This window comes from Cervus canadensis, chromosome 7, assembly GCF_019320065.1.
Source record: "Cervus canadensis isolate Bull #8, Minnesota chromosome 7, ASM1932006v1, whole genome shotgun sequence".
NCBI classification, from domain to species: Eukaryota; Metazoa; Chordata; class Mammalia; order Artiodactyla; family Cervidae; genus Cervus; species Cervus canadensis.
In genome coordinates this window covers 54,911,514-54,930,856 of record NC_057392.1, presented here as the reverse complement: position 1 = coordinate 54,930,856, position 19,343 = coordinate 54,911,514, and positions in this window count along the sequence as shown.

Below are 19,343 nucleotides of genomic sequence, written 5' to 3'. Positions count from 1 at the left end.
TAATAAAGGTGCAGGACTTATTTTCGGAACCAGTCCTTAGGCTTGACAAACACTAAATGAATTGGTTTTCTCACACAGGTCTTGTGATTTTCCTGGTGATAGACCACTCACCATCTTCTGTCTTCCTTTGGAGGTGGGGGAGGAGGGCATTGGGGTGATGATGTGGTAAAATCCACTTTAACTCTAGCTGTGAGAAAAGAGCAGGGAACATGCGGTAAGCAATTGCTTCTAAAAAGCTCGGACTAAAAGCACTTGATGGATTTGTGCTGGTTTCCTGGTAGACTCATCTCTGTACTGCCCGCATAGCACAATTAATAGTTATTACTCAAGAAGGAACATATAAAAAAAGAGAGAGAGCAGACATAAAAACATCCTTTCATCTTCCTGAAGACGGTCCCCTTTGTCAGGTCCGTGGAGCCATACCTGTGAATCATCCTGGGAAAGCACAGTGTGGGTGACTAGAAGGAAGATCTTGTGGTTCATTTCTTACCCACTTCCTGGGCTGGGAACTGTCTATGCTCATCTTTCTTATCTGCTGATGCTTTGTCAATATCCACTACCGTTCACAATGTATCTTCACAAACAGGGGCCTCTTTCTCACATCCTCACTCAAAATACGTCAGTGTGTAGAGAGCCTGTTACTTTCTGGGCAGAAAATGTTGGAAGGCAAAGCAGAATGTAGTTGAGAGGGTAAGCCTGGAGCATGGAAAAACACTGGAGTAAGTGTGTAGTAATGGGAGTGTGAGTGTGAGCACAGAAACACTCCAGCCATGCTTGTTTTGTGAGCAAATGAAATGAATCACAACGCTGCTCCAGACTGGCCACCTGACCTTGGGCACTTCACTCTGATGCTACTAGAGTCCCTGGATCAAGCTTTGCTACTTGGAATCTTGAAGCTTAGATTAGAAAAGAAACCTGACTTTGAGGATAGAATGCCCCAAATGGGCATCTAATTCTCCTATGGATTTAAATTTGTAGGCAGAATGGAGGTGACAGTCATGGATTATAGGGTGTATTCTTGTGTTTGAATTCAGGTGACGCAGGAGTGATTCTGCACGAGCTACATAATGTCTCTGAGTTTCAGTTTTGTCTTCTGTGAAACAAGAATAGGATTGTTGTCAGTGCAGGAGATATCACATGGTATAAGGTGCCTGGCACAGAGTAAGCTCTCAAGGGCTTTCCTGGTGGCTCAGACAGTAAGGAATATGCCTGCAGTGCAGGAAAACTGGTTTTGATCCCTGGGTTGGGAAGATCCCCTGGCAAATGGCAGCTCACTCTAGTATTCTTGCCTGGAGAGTTCCATGGGCAGTGGAACCTGGCAGCCTACAGTCCATGGGGTAGCAAAGAGTCAGACATGACTGAGTGACAAACACTTTCACTTCCATTGTGTTTACTACTGTTATTTTTATTATTTATCACCACAATCATTTTCCTTAACCCTGTGTTATAGGGATAGACTGTGGCTACGGGAAATACTAGCTGTGAAAGAGCTTTGTGTTAGAAAGATGGAAACTACCTATAGAGTGAACAAAGTCATTAAAGAAAGCATGAAATCCATTCCCCCATCTTCCTTTTTTCCCTTTTTTCTATTCTATCAATCATTATCCTAAGACATGTTCACATTGCCTCCTTCTCGACTGGAGTTCCTGCCTCCAGACTCTCCTAGAACCCTGGTTCTCAAAGTGTGGTTCTCTGAGCAACAGTATCACCATCAAGCCTCTCAGCTGGCTAGACATGAAACATTTTAAGCCCCACCCAGACCTGCTGACTCCTGGGGCACACTCCCTATTCTGTTGCAGGGCCTGTGTCCAACTCCACTTGATACCACCTACCACTTTTGCTCTGAGTATATGCATACTTGTCCAGTGTGTGTTCGTTCTGCCTCTGGAATGTTTCCTGATTCTGATGGTTCTTACCGCCTCTTTTGCAACAGGTGGTTAAGAGACTGAGCATGTGCCATAGAAAGCATGAGTAGAACAGTGACCCAATCCAAGTCACCATTCATAACCTTGACGGTGGCGATAGAGTCTCTGAAATGGTCTTTATACTTTTATGATTTCCCCTAGTGACCTTTCTCCACACTTGATGAGTGCTTACTATGCACGAGGCATTGCTTATAGTATACTCTAATGGATTCAGTTCAGTTCAGTTCAGTTGCTCAGTCGTGTCTGACTCTTTGTGACCCCATGAACCACAACACGCCAGGCCTCCCTGCCCATCACCAACTCCTGGAGTTTACCCAAACTCATGTCCATTGAGTCGGTGATGCCATCCAACCATCTCATCCTCTGTTGTCCCCTTTTCCTCCTGCCCTCAGTCTTTCCCAGCATCAGGGTCTTTTCCAATGAGTCAGCTCTTTGTATCAGGTGACCAAAGTATTGGAGTTTCAGCTTCAACATCAGTCCTTCCGATGAACACCCAGGACTGCTCTCCTCTCGGGCAATCGAATTATCTCACTCTCTTAAAGGATTATTTGTTGATATCTTTATCTTCCTCTTGTCTTAGGATGTCAGCTCTCTAAACATGGGGACCTTGTCTGTTGCCACTATATCCCTAGCCTGTGGAAGACTGCCTGACATAAGAGAGGAACTTGGGGAATGGTTATTTAGGGAATGAATGGGTCCCAGAAGATTATCATTTGAGAACAGACCTACATTCAAGGAAAGAAGAGTCTCCTTCCTATTCCAGCTATGTTCCAGGAGAAAATAACCTTACGTGGGTCTTTATCTTTAGTCTAAGAAGTGGAACAAACCCATTGGAATGTGATTAAGACTTGCTCTAATGGCCTTGGGTGCACATGCAGATCCTGTCTGGGAGAGAGAGAGATCCATGAGTGGCGCCTTAATGAGAACAAGTCTATTATAAAGACTTAAGTTTGGTGCTTGGCCTGGTTGGAAATACAGGGCCTTCTGACTGCTATTCTTTGTGTGCACGTTGTCGATGTACGTATGCGAACCTTTTATTATTATGGACTCAGTCGGCAGTAACCATGGTGAGTAGACCTATCACACAGCATTTTTCTGAGTCAGTTTAAAATGCTGACAATTAAATATACCGTACTCTTTTAAGCGATCCATCAGTCTCCCTTGTTGTCATGGTGACTGGAGTATATTTAGAAATGTGACAAGTACACTGAGTTCAATTGCACTTTTGCCAAAACATAGTTTTGCAGCTAAAATTGAATTTCCTGATTGAAGATCCAAGTGCTGTTAAGGGGGCATGATCATTCCTATACATTATTCTGGAAGCATAACTTACATCATTATATTAAGTCAGCAGTTAAAGTCTTATCAGGCTAGTAAGATATTGACACTATAAGTTGTTATACTTAGAGTTGATGAAATAAAGTGAAATAAAGATCTGTCTTTTTTTACTTTAAAAATGAAATTTGGGCCTCTTCAGTATAACCAGTTTAATGATTTTATTCCTTTATACATTTATAAAAATTTGTAGGTAAATGTGCATATGTCTATTCCTCCAGATTATATTTTTTATTTAAAAAGCTTATTAGGGACTTCCCTGTCAATCTAGTGGTTAAGCCTCCCTGCTTCCACTCATGGGGCAGGAGTTCAATCCATGGTTGGGAAACGAAGATCCTGCATGCCATGTGGCGTAGCCAAAAAAAGAAAGAAAGAAAGAAAGAAAGAAACTTCTCAAGGACCTCCTCTCTTCTACTTGTAATCCATCCTTAGCAATATCAGGACATCTTTTTTCACTTTTGGTCTGACCTCAGATTGACAAGCATCCTTATTTTTCCCCAAACTCACTCCTGTTGGGTTTCAAATGGAGTAAAGAGACCTTTTCCTCAAACAAAGGAAAAGTGAAAGTCTCTTTTGTCTGGTCAGGAACTTGGTTTGAATCTTCACTCCCCTCGTGTCTTGTCACTACAGTGCTAAGAATGATGCTGATTATGAGCTGCTTGCTTGTTTGACCACAGATAGTTTAGGGAATTATGCAGTGGCTAGGTCATTATTATAACTTGGAATTCATTCCTGGTCAAAGACAGATTCTTGTTCTTTTTTATTTTTTTAAAGCAGAATGACATTTTGTTTATTTATTTATTGACTACACACTGAGGCTTACAGGATCTCAGTTCCCTGAACAAGAATTGAACCCGGGCCACGATAGTGAAAGCCTGGACTCCCAACCACTAGGCAACCAGGGAACTCCCCAGATTCTTGCTCTTGAAGTGAGAAACAATTTGCTTCTGGATACTTCTGCTTCTGTGTTTCCGTGGAGCCGAATGCTTTCGTAACTGGGGTTGATTTTAAGTCCTTGATGATATATATGCTAAACTTTTTATTTCTTTTGTGTTCATGATAAGTCTGTTATGGTAAGAGACACCCTGATTATAATAACAGTTGGTAAGATTTACTGAGTCTTTACTATATGCAGGCACTGTGTATACTAAGTTCTTCAATGGATCATTTCACTGTAGTGACACAGTAATCTTGAGTGAGTCCTATTGTCATTCTCATTTTACATTAAAGAAGCAGGTTTAGAGAGATTTTCTATCTTGACTGAGAGCATACCTTGATGAGTAATGGAGTCTGGATTCTGATCTATGTGGCATATTAACCAGTGTTCCCCTCATGGAAAGCACACAGTGAATATCTGTTGACTAATCCATTGATTAGTCACTAATCATGATGAAGTTTTATGTCCATGTTTCAGTGTTTCTGGGGCTCAGAAACACTGATAGCTCATTAGGTAAAGAATCTGCCTGCAATGCAGGAGACCCTGGTTTGATTCCTGGGTCAGGAAGATCCTCTGGAGAAGGGATAGGCTATCCACTCAAGTATTCTTGGGCTTCCCTGGTGGCTCAGCTGGTAAAGAATCCGCCTGTAATGCAGGAGACCTGGGTTCGACCCCTGGGTTGGAAAGATCCCCTGGAGAAGGGAAAGGCTACCCACTCTAGTATTCTGGCCTGGAGAATTCTATGGACTGTATAGTCCGTGGGGTCGCAGGTCGCAAAGAGTCGGACCCGACTGAGCGACTTTCGCTTCAGTGTTTCTAAATACTAATGTGGCAGCTAATAAAGGTAAACAGATAGCAGGATCTGAATGTAGAACTGAGCCACCCTGTGCCTGGAGAATCCCATGGACAGAGGAGTCTGGCAGTCCATAGGGTTGCATAGCGTTGGACATGACTGAAGTGACTTAGCATATTGCACGAATGTCCCCTAAAGGCTTGGAACCAAAGATGATTAGTATGAAGCAGTAAGGGAGTAGACAAATCCCATCAAGTACAGTGGTTCAGTCTCAGGACCTATTTACACTCTTAAAAATGAGGTTTATGGGAGTCATAGCTAATGCTGTACATTATCATAGAAATTAAATTAATTACATAGAAATTAAAGCCAATATTTTAATAAAAATTATTTGTATGAAAATAAGTTTGTTTTCCAAAATAAACAAAAAATTACTGAAAAAATTGGCAACTGGAGTCTTTTCATTAAATTTTTTGCAATATGTATTTTGATTAAAATTTTGGGGGAAAATCCTGAAAGAATTTACAGAAAGGGAGTAAAAAAGAGGTAATCATGGATTTTTTTCTTTGATACTACACCGATATATGATGAGTGGTAGTTTCTTAAAGTTTAATTGCAATGTGAAATGTGAAATCATATCAATAAGCCTTTTTTTTAAAACAACTCATTATATTAAAATCTATTGGTCTTATTTTTGCTTTGAATTGATCTTCGCCTATGATTCTGTAACATCATTTATTACTTGTTTCATGGAGTTGTGCATATCTTCCAAATATTGACATGTTTTGTTCTTTAGCACTTTAAAATAATCACGTTCATTAATATCACCTCTGATTTCATCAGCAAGAGTATTTTAAGTATTAGGAAGTTGTCAAATGTATAATATAAATAGTAGATGCAAGGTTTTCAAAATTCTAATTTTCACTTTAACATTTGAATTTCATCATTGACAATAAAGCTTGTTAGTTATTTTTCTTGAAATGATGTTTTTTTTTGGTTTAGTTTTGAGAAAATGTATGACAGGACCAAGTCTGAATGACCATTCTTTCAAGTAAAAATGGTGTTTCAAGCAAGGAGCCATTAGTTCATTTCTCAATTCAAACAGTCAAGCACGTGAGTTTCTTGGAGACAACCATTATAGTTTGGGATTTAGCAGAAGTGCTTCATGCATACTTCCTCTGTCTCACACAGAATATTAAAAAGATGTGTCAGTCTTACAAAGATGATATAAAAACCTCAGGATTGAGATTTAATAAAATTAAGGGTTTTTGATTCATTAAGGGCAGTTTCAAGTGAAGTGGTCCCCTTGAAGCCCCCCTTTACTGTGGGTACTTGGTGATGAAAAGTACGACTTTCAGTACCTTTTGGTGACACTTCCTTGATTCATGTTAAAACTCCAGTCATTTTAACCCACACGTTGCTTTTGTACCATTGGTATAAATGTACACACAGTGAAAAAGGTTCAAAACATAATAATGAACTTTCAGTCCCTTGGAAGGGTCTGGAGGACCTTTACTTTAGGGGTTTAACTCCTAAGTATATGGATCACACACTGAGAGCCACTGATCTAATCCAGTCTTTGCATTTCATGAGAAAGAGGAGCTGGAAAAGACCAACCCAAGACAGCCCCATCAGTTAGTGATGGAACAGGGACAAGAACTCAGTACATTCCTCCTTTTTCTTTTGATTTCCTGTTTCAGTTTCAGAAATTTCAAGGTAGATGTTTGTGAAGTTCTTTTGTGAATATAATGATACCAAAATATATAATTATTGAACATATTTAGGAAGATTTCTGTTATTTTTTGCATGTTAAACCCTTTGCATATTTTCCCTACTCTGTACTCACCACTCTCTCTTCTGCTTTTCAATATTTCAGTAGTCACCACCACTGCCTCTGTAATCAGAACATGCTTTGTCTTTGCCAAATGGAGAGGAGGTGAGGGAGCAGTTGGTTGCTTATTCATTTTCTGGTTTAGAATTCCAGTTTGTGGGGAAAATAGAATCAGTGAGTTTGTGCTGAAGCAGCCATTTCTTTCTTCACCTAGATTATTAGTTAAAAGTCATAGGAAAGGAAATTGTACAAACAACCATTATCTTTCATATCACAACAAGTCATCTCTCTGGCCAACCAAACTCAACCTTCAATTATCTATTAAAGTTTCTCTCTCTCCCTGCAGGAGGGACATTGTCCAACAAAAATCACTCTTAATTTTGCTTTTGCTTATGTTAATATTTTATGTGATCTGTTTTCTTCCATAAAAATTGGTCAGGTTTTGAAATTGTCATGATGGATGCTAAGAGAGGCAGTAGAACCAGACCTAGATATTGAATTTTCACTTTAATATCTTCCTCTCCAGTTTTACAATAGTTTTGAGGGATGTTGGGGTTTGAAATCAGTTGCAGTGTATAAAAATGAGTAAATTTGGCAAACTATAAAAGGAGGTTTGCAGACTCTCAAATGTATTGTTCTCTCATCTTCAAATTAGTTGGATATTCTTTTGCAATATGCCATTTTTTTCCTACTTCTCATCCAATGATCATTTTCCCTCACCTGTGAACTCTGTGAACTAAACTTTGTCTTCTAACCTTCTGATTCTTCCCTCGTGATTCTCATTACCCCAAAGGCTGACCAAACTTGGTCTCTTGTCACCCCTGGTGGTCCTAGTGGTAAAGAATGCATCTGCAATGCGGGAAACCTGGGTTCAGTCCCTGGGTTGGGAAGATATTGCTGGATGTGGCAACCCACACCAGTATTCTTTCCTGGAGAATCCCATGGACAGAGGAGCCTGGAGGGCTACAGTTCATAGAGTCACAAAGAGTTGGACCTGACCGAAGGAACTTAGTATACCTACACCTGTTTATCAGCTCTTCCCTAAACCAAGGGCTTTGGTAACTGTTTTTTCTTTCTGCAAAACTCATGTTTCCTGTCTGTAGTTACCTGAAAACCATTGAGTCTTTTCTGTTTCTTTTTTAGAACTTCTAGTTATGGTTTTTCCTAGCCATATATTAGGCTCAAAAATTGCCTAGCAACAGTTCTTACTCTTTACAATGTTTTGTGCTTCCTTTTTGGAACCTCTGGAGCTTGGGTCTGTCCTGCAGTTAGTGCATCATAGGAGCTTCATGGATGTATGAATGGATGTTATTTTTATCCAGAGATCTTTTCTTCAAAGGGCATTCTCCAGATTTTTATCTGGTGATCTGAACTGTTGCTTATCTTTCAGCTAAGTCTCTGAAACCCAGAGCTGCACTGGCCTGTCTTCTAATGCTGACTCCCTCGCATTAGGATGTCATGCATGCCTTTCCTAGCAGATGGCCACTTAGCCTCTACTTGAACACTTCTAATTCTTTGTGAGGCGATTGGTTCTACTACTGGACAGCTTATGTTTAACGATCTCCTTTGCATTGTTCTGAAATTGAATTTACATGGTTTCAACCCTAATAGTTCTAGCATTGCAGATTTTTCAAAAGTATCATATAATTTATACAGGACACATACTTAGATACCCGAAGATAGCTTTTTATTCCCCATCCATCTTTGTTCCTCCTTCAGTCTTTTTCTTACTGCTTGTATCTTGGTCTCTAAAAAGGTTTGGATGCTCAAATTCTTTATTCCTTCCCTATTTCATATTACTTTCTAGATTTCCATCATGTAGTCTAATTCTAAGAGTCTTTTTTAAACCCACTTTTTTTCTTTGTTATTATACTGAGAACAGTGTGTTTGGGACCCTAAAAGCTGGGATATGAATTCTAGTACCATAACTTATTTGGTGTGTGAACTTCATCAGTTACTTACTCCTTCTAAGCATTCCTTTACTCAGATGCAAAATGGATCTATAATGATTTCTAAGAAAATTTTTAAGGATTAAGATATGTGAAGTGTTTAGCTTAGTTATTGAAACAAAGCATGTTTAATAGATATTTCTTTTAAGTTGATCAATGTTAAAAAAGGCTTCCCTTGTGACTCAGCTGGTAAACAGTCCATCTGCAATGTGGGAGACCTGGGTTCTATCTATGGGTTGGGAAGAGCCCCTGGAGAAGGGAATGCCTACCCACTCCAGTATTCTGGCCTGGAGAATTACATGGACTGTATAGTCCATGGAGTTACAAAGAGTTGGACACGACTAAGTAACTTTCACTTCCCTTTTTTTATTGAGTTAGAGTTGATTTACAGTGTTGTGTTAGTTTCAGATGTGTGTTTATATACTTATATATATATATATGTATATGTGTATACATGCATATCTCAACTCTTTTGTCTTTGATATTTTTTCCCCTACATATGACTTTTTTTTCTTTTTTAGAAATCATTATTTCAAGAATCTCTCCTTTTATAGTCTATGGAAACTTGAATAGATTTTGTATCCTACTATCGTGTGACTATTGTATAAGTCTTAATTATATTGAGTTGGTTCATAGTGCTTTTCAGGTCTACTATATCCTGCTCAACATATCTACTATATCTACTTCTCAGTTCAGTTTAGTTCAGTCACTCAGTCGTGTCCGAATCTTTGTGACCCCATGAACCACAGCACGCCAGGCCTCCTTGTCCATCACCAACTCCTGGAGTCCACCCAAACCCATGTCCATCGAGTTGGTGATGCCATCCAACCATCTCATCCTCTGTCATCCCCTTCTCCTCCTGCCCTAAATCTTTCCCAGCATCAGGGTCTTTTCAAATGAGTCAGCTCTTCGCATTAGGTGGCCAAAGTATTGGCGTTTCAGCTTCAACATCAGTCCTTCCAATGAATATTCAGGACTGATTTCCTTTAGGATGGACTGGATGGATCTCACTGCTGTCCAAGGGACTCTCAAGAGTCTTCTCCAACACCACAGTTCAAAAGCATCAATTCTTCGGTGCTCAGCTTTCTTCACAGTCCAACCCTCACATCCATACATGACCCTGGAAAAACCATAGCCTTGACTAGATGGACCTTTGTTTGCAAAGTAATGTCTCAGCTTTTTAATATGCTGTCTAGGTTGGTCATAACTTCACTTCCAAGGAGTAAGTGTCTTTTAATTTCATGGCTGCAGTCACCATCTGCAGTGATTTTGGAGCCCCCCAAAATAAAGCCAGCCACTGTTTCCACTGTTTTCCCATTATGCCATGAAGTGATGGGACCAGATGCCATGATCTTAGTTTTCTGAATGTTGAGCTTTAAGCCAACTCTTTCACTCTCCTCTTTCACTTTCATCAAGAGGCTCTTTAATTCTTCTTCACTTTCTGCCATAAGGGTGGTGTTATCTGCATATCTGAGGTTATTGATACTTCTCCCGGCAATCTTGATTCCAGCTTGTGCTTCCTCTCACCCAGCATTTCTCATGATGTACTCTGCATAAAAGTTAAATAAGCAGGGTGACAATATACAGCCTTGACGTACTCTTTTTCCTATTTGGAACTAGTCTGTTGTTCCATGTCCAGTTCTAACTGTTGCTTCTTGACCTGCATACAGGTTTTTCAAGAGGTAGGTCAGGTGGTCTGGTATTCCCATCTCTTTCAGAATATTCCACAGTTCATTGTGATCCACACAGTCAAAGGCTTTGGCATAGTCAATAAGGCAGAAATAGACGTTTTTCTGGAACTCCCTTGCTTTTTCGATGGTCCACAGGATGTTGGCAATTTGATCTCTGGTTCCTCTGCCTTTTCTAAAACCAGCTTGAACATCTGGAAGTTCATGGTTCACGTATTGCTGAAGCCTGACTTGGAGAGTTTTGAGCATTACTTTACTAGTGTGTGAGATGAGTACAATTGTATGGTAGTTTGAGCATTCTTTGGCATTGCCTTTCTTTGGGGTTGGAATGAAAACTGACCTTTTCCAGTCCTGTGGCCACTGCTGAGTTTTCCAAATTTGCTGGCATATTGAGTGCAGCACTTTCACAGCGTCATCTTTCAGGATTTGAAATAGCTCAACTGGTGTTCCATCACCTCCACTAGCTTTGTTTGTGGTGATGCTTTCTAAGGCCAACTTGATTTCACATTCCAGGATGTCTGGCTTTAGGTGGGTGTTCACACCATTGTGATTATCTGGGTTGTGAAGATCTTTTTTGTACAGTTCTTCTGTGTATTCTTGCCACCTCTTCTTAATATCTTCTGCTTCTGTTAGGTCCCTACCATTTCTGTCCTTTATTGTGCCCATCCTTGCATGAAATGTTCCCTTGGTGTCTCTAATTTTCTTAAGGAGATCTCTAGTCTTTCCCATTCCATTGTTTTCCTCTATTTCTTTGCATTGATCGCTGAGGAAGGCTTTCTTATCTCTCCTTGCAATTCTTTGGAACTCTGCATTCAAATGGGTATATCTTTCCTCTTCTCCTTTGCTTTTTGCTTCCCTTCTTTTCACAGCTATTTGTAAGTCCTCCTCAGACAGCCATTTTGCTTTTCTGAATTTCTTTTTCCTGGGGATGGTCTTGATTCCTGTCTCCTGTACAGTGTCACAAACCTCCATCCATAGTTCATCGGGCACTCTATCAGATCTCAGTATATTCATTCTATTAATTTTTGAGAGCTTGATATTGAAACTCCAACTAAAAATCTTAATTAATCTACCTAAAAATAATTATAATATATAGTGGTACTATATGCAACCTTGTTCTGTATTTTCCAAGTCTCCTGTAAATGTGTTATCATATTTTCATAATTAAAAAAAATGCTTTTACAGTAAAAAATAGGATCTCTCCTTCCCCACTCTCTTTCTTTCTCTATTTTCCCCTGTTTGGATTTTATTTATACTTATAATCTTAAAAAGAAGTCCCATTATCTCTAGATTTGTTTCCTCTGTGTTTTTCATTTGGTATCACTTAGCATGGTTTTCTTGACAATCATTGTTTTTCTCTACAATAATTTTCTCAGCTCCTGCCTGCATTTATTCATATCTTCATATCTTCAGCCTTTATTATTCTTACTGTGAAAAACATTTCTTCACCCCTGTCCTGGGTTAATGATGCCTGGGCATTGCAGGTTACTTAACTTTTCACTGAACCACTCACTTAGTAGCTTCTAGAATCATTTAGTTGCACAATATACTTTTTTATTACATTAACTGTTCAATTAATTTAAATTCACCCAACACTTACTAACCTCTTGTTATGTGGCATATTGACTTAATGCTATGAGTTACATAAAACACTTTTATCATTTGTTCATGCAGTCATTCAGTAAACATTTTCTTTAGTACTTACTAAGGATCAGATTCTGGATTTGGGATTTGGTTTCAAGAAACTGAGTTAGACAGAGTTTTTTCTTCAAGACACACAACGGAGGAAAAGTTATAAAACAGTGTGGTAGTTTTGTTGTTGTTTAGCTGCTCAGTCATGTCCCATTCTTGCGATTCCACAGACTATAACCCATCAGGCTCCTCTGTCCACGAGATTTCACAGCAAGAATACTGGAGTTGGTTGCCATTTTTTTTTTCCCCAGGGGGTCTCCGCAGCCCAAGGATAGAACTTGCATCTCCTGCTTGGTAGGCGGCTTGTTTACTGCCGAGCCACCTGGGAAGCCCCGGTGTCAGTTTTAGAAATCTAGATATGAAACTAGGCATTATGGTTGTCTTTACAAAGCCTGCTTCATCAAACAATTTTGGGTCAGGAAAAGCTTTATAGCAAGAGAGACACTTAAAGGCTTGGTAAGAGCTTAGAGTCCACTGGAAATATAAGACCCATACTAGGGTTTCATTATGTTTGGTTATAAAGCCAGCTTTTAAGTTCTGTGTGTTATCATTGGCTTCTCCACCCCTGCTTCCCAGAATTGCATACATGCAAAATTTGCCCGTTTTTTTTTTTTCTTTCCCCTGTTTAGTTTAGGGGCCTTAGAACCAGTGTTTGGGACCTAATTGCTGCATGAATGCATATTTCTATATTCCAAAGTAGGAATAATGACATAAATACATAAAAATAATCTCATGATGGTAGGACACTTTACAAAGTGTTTTTCTATCCATTTACTTCTTAAAGAACGGCTTGTGGGTTTCCTCAGTGAGTATCTTAACCACTGTTACTGGTAGATATTAGAGAAGAATTAGCACTGAATAATTATGTGTGGAGGATTTGCAAAGAATTTTTTCTCTCATTATTTCAAAGTGATTATGCTGTATTGTCTGATTTTATTTAGATCACAAACCAGCTTTGCCCATTACCAGGTATCTAGGAAAGAGTCTCTTTTTCACTCTGAGGCTAAGCTTTGTCACTTTCCAAATGGAGATGTTGCAGCTATTACTATTTCACCTCATTGGATTAGGTGAAGAATAAAATCATTAATTCATGTGAAAGAATAATGTATATATCTGGTCACAACTGAAAACACAATAAATGTACTTTTTGAGTGACCAGATTGTCAACTACTTTGTCAAGGTCAAGTCACCTTAAGTAATTAATTTTCACTTGTTTCTTAAACTTTCTGAGGCAGCCGCATGTCTTGTGTGCTCAATTGTTTAATCTTGTCCGACTGTTTGCCACCCCATGGACTCCTCTGTCCATGGGATTATCCTGGCAAGAGTACTGGTGTGGGTTGCCATTTCCTCCTCTAAGCTACACGTCTTCCTTCCGTCCGTTTACCCAGTAGTGACTGCTGCCAAGTGCTGTATGTTCAATAAACACTTGTTGATTGGATTTTTTAAAGTACTGGTCTGAAGTCCAGAGCTGGAAATTTGTGAGCTACTTACATTTTTGCTTTGGATTCCTAAAGCCTCTGATTTAATTTCTAGATTATAAGTTCCATTGATAGAACCCTTATAAATATCACATGAAGAAGATGAGCATTACCTTTAGGCCACAGCAATTTACTTTTTAAAAATCTGATTAATTTCAACACAATCAGCCAGGATGTCAGAAGATCTCAGTGTTTTTGATCGACGCTGACAGCTGAGGAAATTAAAATCAGGGAGGGAAGCAATTAAATATTGGCAAACATTACTTTAATGAGACAACCAAATCGTTCATAAGCCACGGAGTATGTTGTATTCTTGATAAGTGTCTTAGGGTATCATTTAAAAATGTTCTTCATGTGGGATTTGATGTTGGGAGTGGAGGACATTCCATGTTTGTCATTTAATACCTTTGGCCTGATCTCACTTTTCGATCACTTTTGGGATCAGATTTCCCAATAATCATGTTTAAGATTATGATGTTGTTTAATTTACAAATTATCGTCTCACCACCACTTTTATCAATTCATAAAACTTACCCAAATGCACAAAGTCTAGACAAAATAATGTTTGGCTTTTTCACAGTGGTTTAGGGATAGCCATGGTCAAGATTCATGGAAAGAGAAGCAGAAAAATGTATATCTCATAGAACTTTTAATTGAAAAGATTTGGAAATTGTAGCACTAAAACTGGAACCAAGATCCTCAGTCCCTAGTCTACTGTTCTTTTTAAGATAGCACCCCTTTTTCAGAATAAACGTCTGGCATTACAGGACTGAAGACTTATTTCAGTTTATTCACTTAGAGCGTTTTTACAAGGCTCCGTCGACCGCTCGTTTGCACTACAGCACTTGTGAAGTATCACATATTAAGGGGCGTCTATACATTGGCCTCAGCTTCCCTGGTGGCTCAGCGGTAAAGAATCTGCCTGCAATGCAGGAGCTATAGGAAGCATGGGTTCGATCCCTGGGTCGGGAAGATCCCCTGGAGGAGGAAATGGCAACCCACTCCAGTATTCTTGCCTGGAGAATCCCATGGACAGAGGAGCCTGGTGGGCTACAGTCCATAGGGTCACAAAGAGTTGGACACAACTGATGTGGCTTAGTATATATACATTGGCCTTAGTGATTCTCATGCTAGTTGATTGGAATTTTTCTTCATAATGTCAAGATCACCAGCTAGAGTTATGTTGTCTAAAATTGTCCAGGGGTGGAGTGGTCGATCCAGAGGAGGCTACCATGGTTGTTGGAAAAATCTATTTATATCTCTTCTCTCTTCATTTCTCCTGACCTCCCATTCCTCTCTTCTTTTTGCCTTATTCTTCATCATTTTTCTTTCCATTCACTCTATTTTTCCCCCCTTTGGCTCCATTGTTCTCTCCAGTTTCTCCCCTAAATACAGTAGAAATGATCAATTATTTTATACTAGTCCCAGCTCTAGGTTTGTTGGTTCTTGTTTTGCTTTGATCCTAATTAATGTGTTAAAGTTTTTTAAGTTAGAGGTTGATCATACAAGTTTTTTGTTCTGTTTTGGTTGAAATTGCTTCTGGAAATGAGAAGGGTTTTCTTGAGAGTGATGGGATGGGTGATTTGGCAAAGGATGCAAACCCGCCAGGTTTTGGGTCAGCAGTCATAAAATCCACAGAGGCAGCCAAGGATAACTGACTTCACTACTAAGATGCTAGAGTTGGATTTGTCAATTGTCCCAGATGTCTTTATGGGTCTAGGGGAGAACTCCACTGCATCAGAAAATACTCAAGTTCCTGAGGGCACGTGCCACTCAAACTGTGTGAGAAGAGGATGGTGAACTTCTTAGCTAGAAGGTTTCCGCTCTTCTACAGTGTGAGATGAAACTTACTGATGCAGACCCCTTTACGAAAATTCAGTGGTACAGGCTTGTATTGTTTCTGTGGCTTGTGTTTCGATAGCTTGCGCAAGGATGTCACATCTCTGAAACTTCACCGGGGAGAGCTGAGAAAGTGTTGATGGTAACCCTGCATCGAACACTCCTATGCCTCAGCTTAGTAATGTGTCACTTTCTGGTTAGACCACAGATGTGAAGTCTCTCTCCTTTCACTTGCTAGTGAAGCAGGACTCAGCACAGGACTCAGTACGAAATGTGCTTTGGCCCCTTGACAGTAGACTTCTACTGGTTATATGCTCACTTTACCTTTCCTTCCAAATAGAGTGTTCCTAATTGGGAGGCTGCATCATGTAGTGGAAGGGTCCTTACTCCTTTGGGGATCAAGATACAAGGTTAAACTTTTATATGTTTCATATTAACCATGTGATGTTTGAAGTTTGGCTTCCTGATCAGTAAAATAGGGGTAATACAGTTTCACTGGGGTTATGTCAAGGATGATTTGAGATAACATGATCATGAAATATTTTTCAAACTATAAACTATAGTATTACAGATGATTAATATTTTGATTTTGGTAGCATATGGCAAGAATTTCTTGCAGAATATCATATCAACCATGCTGTATTCATAATCATCTGATTTAAGCTCCTATATTAAAATGGGATATAACAGTAAAACTTCTGAGAGATCTTTCAGTTCAGTTCAGTCACTCAGTCGTGTCCGACTCCTTGTGACTCCATGAATCGCAGCACGCCAGGCCTCCCTGTCCATCACAAACTCCCGGAGTTTGCTCAAACTCATGCCCATCGAGTCGGTGATGCCATCCAGCCATCTCATCCTCTGTTGGCCCCTTCTCCTCCTGCCCCCAATCCCTCCCAGCATCAGGGCCTTTTCCAACGAGTCAACTCTTCGCTTGAGGTGGCCAAAGTCTTTACTTCTCAACAAATCTATCCCTGTGTTAAAACTGACCCCTTGTTCTTGCAGTCCTGTTGGAAGCTCCATCTCTCTGAACCTAAAGCATGATACAGGCACAAGCTTTAGACTGACCTGTGATAAATCTGCAGGCTTTCCCCTAAAGCAGTTTCTTTTGCTTTTTGGGTTGAGGGGATACATGATTCTTCAGTTTTTAGGCTTTGTCACGTGGAACAAAAGTTCTTTGTGATGCTGGTAGGTGAAGTCATGTAGATTAACACAGATAAATACTGTGGTATTTTAAAACCAGAGACATGAATCAAAGAAATACCCAACCCAGAGATACCCTCTATCCTTGTGTGCTTAGAACATTATTCTTTGATCATATAAGCATGTGCTCATAGGAAGAAATTTTTTTATACCATTTTGTTGACCACGCCATCAATGCTTATAGATATGAAATAATGGAGGAAAATCTTCCCCCCAAAAGTTTAACTCATCTTTGTCTATGAAGTAGGTATTATATGTCTCATTTACACATAAGGAAATTTACACTTGGGGTTTAAGTAACTTGCCTAAGGCCATTGGTAAGAGGCAGACAGGTCTGACTGGCTCTAAATCCTGTGTGTTTTCCCCATTTCCTCATGTCAATCAAATAACTGGTTTTATCTCATTATTTCCTTCTCCACTAAGTCTGGTGGATCAAGTCAATGAGTTGTCTGTCCTCATGTTTTCCCAGCCTAATATTCTGGATGTAAAGGAAAGGCCGCTGGCTGAATAGGCAGCGCTCAGAGGGTCCAAACTCTCGTCTTGCCATGTATTGTACTGTGCAGTCCTGGGCAAGTTACCTACCTTTTTTGAGCTTCAGTTTTCGCATCTGTAAAATGAGGAAAATAATACCCATTCACATTTGTGAATTTAACCCTGAGAGAGATGTTAGTTCCTTTCTTATCCTCCTTGTCCTCTGTGAGCTTTTGTTTCCTCACTATAAAGTGGTAGAATAATCTCTTCCTGCTTCTTTAGCAGGTTGACATGGACTGAAATGAGATAATGAATGTGAAAGTGTTTTGTGAAACCAGAAACTGCTGTATAGATAGAAGAGTTTATGATTATTAATGAATACATAGAGTTTGCAAACTCTAGTTTCCTGGTCATTGATGGGGTGCATTTTTCACTACACTATGCTGCACTGTTACCTGGCTCTGAAGGAGTCAAACTACTAGACGGGTCTGTCACTGCCTCTTACCTGCTCCCAAAACATCTTTAAAGCACATAATCGAAGGCTATCACAACAACAAAATCCTTAAAAATACAGGAAATGAGTTAGCTTTTTGAAACCCAGAACCTCTAGTACCTGCATTCCACTCTCTTGGGGAACCAGTGTAAATGAATTATAACTTTGGCAGAAGATTTCATTCTTCTTGAGTTTGTCAAGAAAATGGAGACCAGTTTAAAATAAAAAGAAGAAAGCATAAAATTTGTTTTATGTGTTTAAGAAAGCATAAAAAGTTTTAAAATTTTCAAGATGTGTGTTTTCTTCTGCAGATAACCAGTTGATAATCTGTACTTCCCAGCTAACTCTGCTGTGTTCCCTGTAATCTCCTGGAAGTCTTAGCCAAAAAGAGGCGAAGTAGTCGCTATGGTGCTCCTAACTGCAGGTCCTATAGGATAGAACCTTTGTGGAAGATTTGATATCAGTATTTAAAGTTCTGTAAACATTTCTTCTGATGAATATTTTTATTATCTCTTTGGTATTTTCTTTACATGATTTTGAACGTACTTTTTTTTTCCTGAGTTTGTTAGAGTCCAGTTGATTTACAATGTTCTGTTAATTTCAAGTGTACAGCCAAGTGAATAAATTATACATACACATATATCTATTCTTTTTTAGATTCTCTTACTATATAGGCCATTGCAGAGTGCTGAGTAGAATTCTCTGTGCTACACAGTAGGTCCTTATTAGTTATCTATTTTATATATAATAATTTAAACATAATTTTAATTACACAGGGCTTTGAACAAATTGAGGTTTGTTGGTACTGCCTCATATTTGCAGGAGTTGCAGTTTAGAAATGAGTGAAAATTTTGGTGTCACATTAATATGGTTTTCAAAGCTAACACTCACCATATACATCAAATAAGAAAAGATCATGGATGAGCAAGGCCAGTGAGGGAACGTATAGACTGTGAAACTCTTCTATGAGCAGATCAGACCTATATGCCCTATGTGGTGTTTAGATTTTATACTAGTTTCTACAAGAAGAGTTACTAAAAAAAATAAGATGGTAGCCAAAAATATAGGAATGGCTCCTGCTCATCTTTTTGTTTCTCTCTAGTCCATAAAATGCCCCTGCAAAAATATCCTTTCTTATGTACTTCATGTATTTTCAGGGATAACACATCAGAAAAGAATGTACTGTAGACAGGTGATAGCATAATTTTTGATAGCTCTGTTAGGCAGAGATCTATTTGTTCATTTAGAAGCTACAGTTTTTATGTTAACTTTCCTCCAAATGCAAATCGTTAAATATTAATAAAATACTTTTTGAAAAGTGGTTAACTATGCCCCTGCTTCCCCACTGAAACCCATTTGAATGTACAAAGAAGAGTTTAAGCAAGGCTGGAAAGGTTATGAAAAATTGCTCTTGAGAAAAGAATTTCATATATATCTATCTATCATCTATGTATTATCTATCATCTATCTATTATCAGTCATCTGTTATCTATCTATCTATTCATCTATCTTTTTAAATTATTTAAGTGGATTTGGTGAGGAAAGAAGGATATTCTCAAATAGCCTTTGGATGATAGAAAAGTAAATATTCTGAGAGCATACTACAGAAATTTAAAATAATCTTATGGTAATAATTGATGTCAGTGTCAGTAATGAAGAAAGAATAACAGTTTAAATAAATAATTAGGCTTGACGGTAGCTGTGTCAACAGG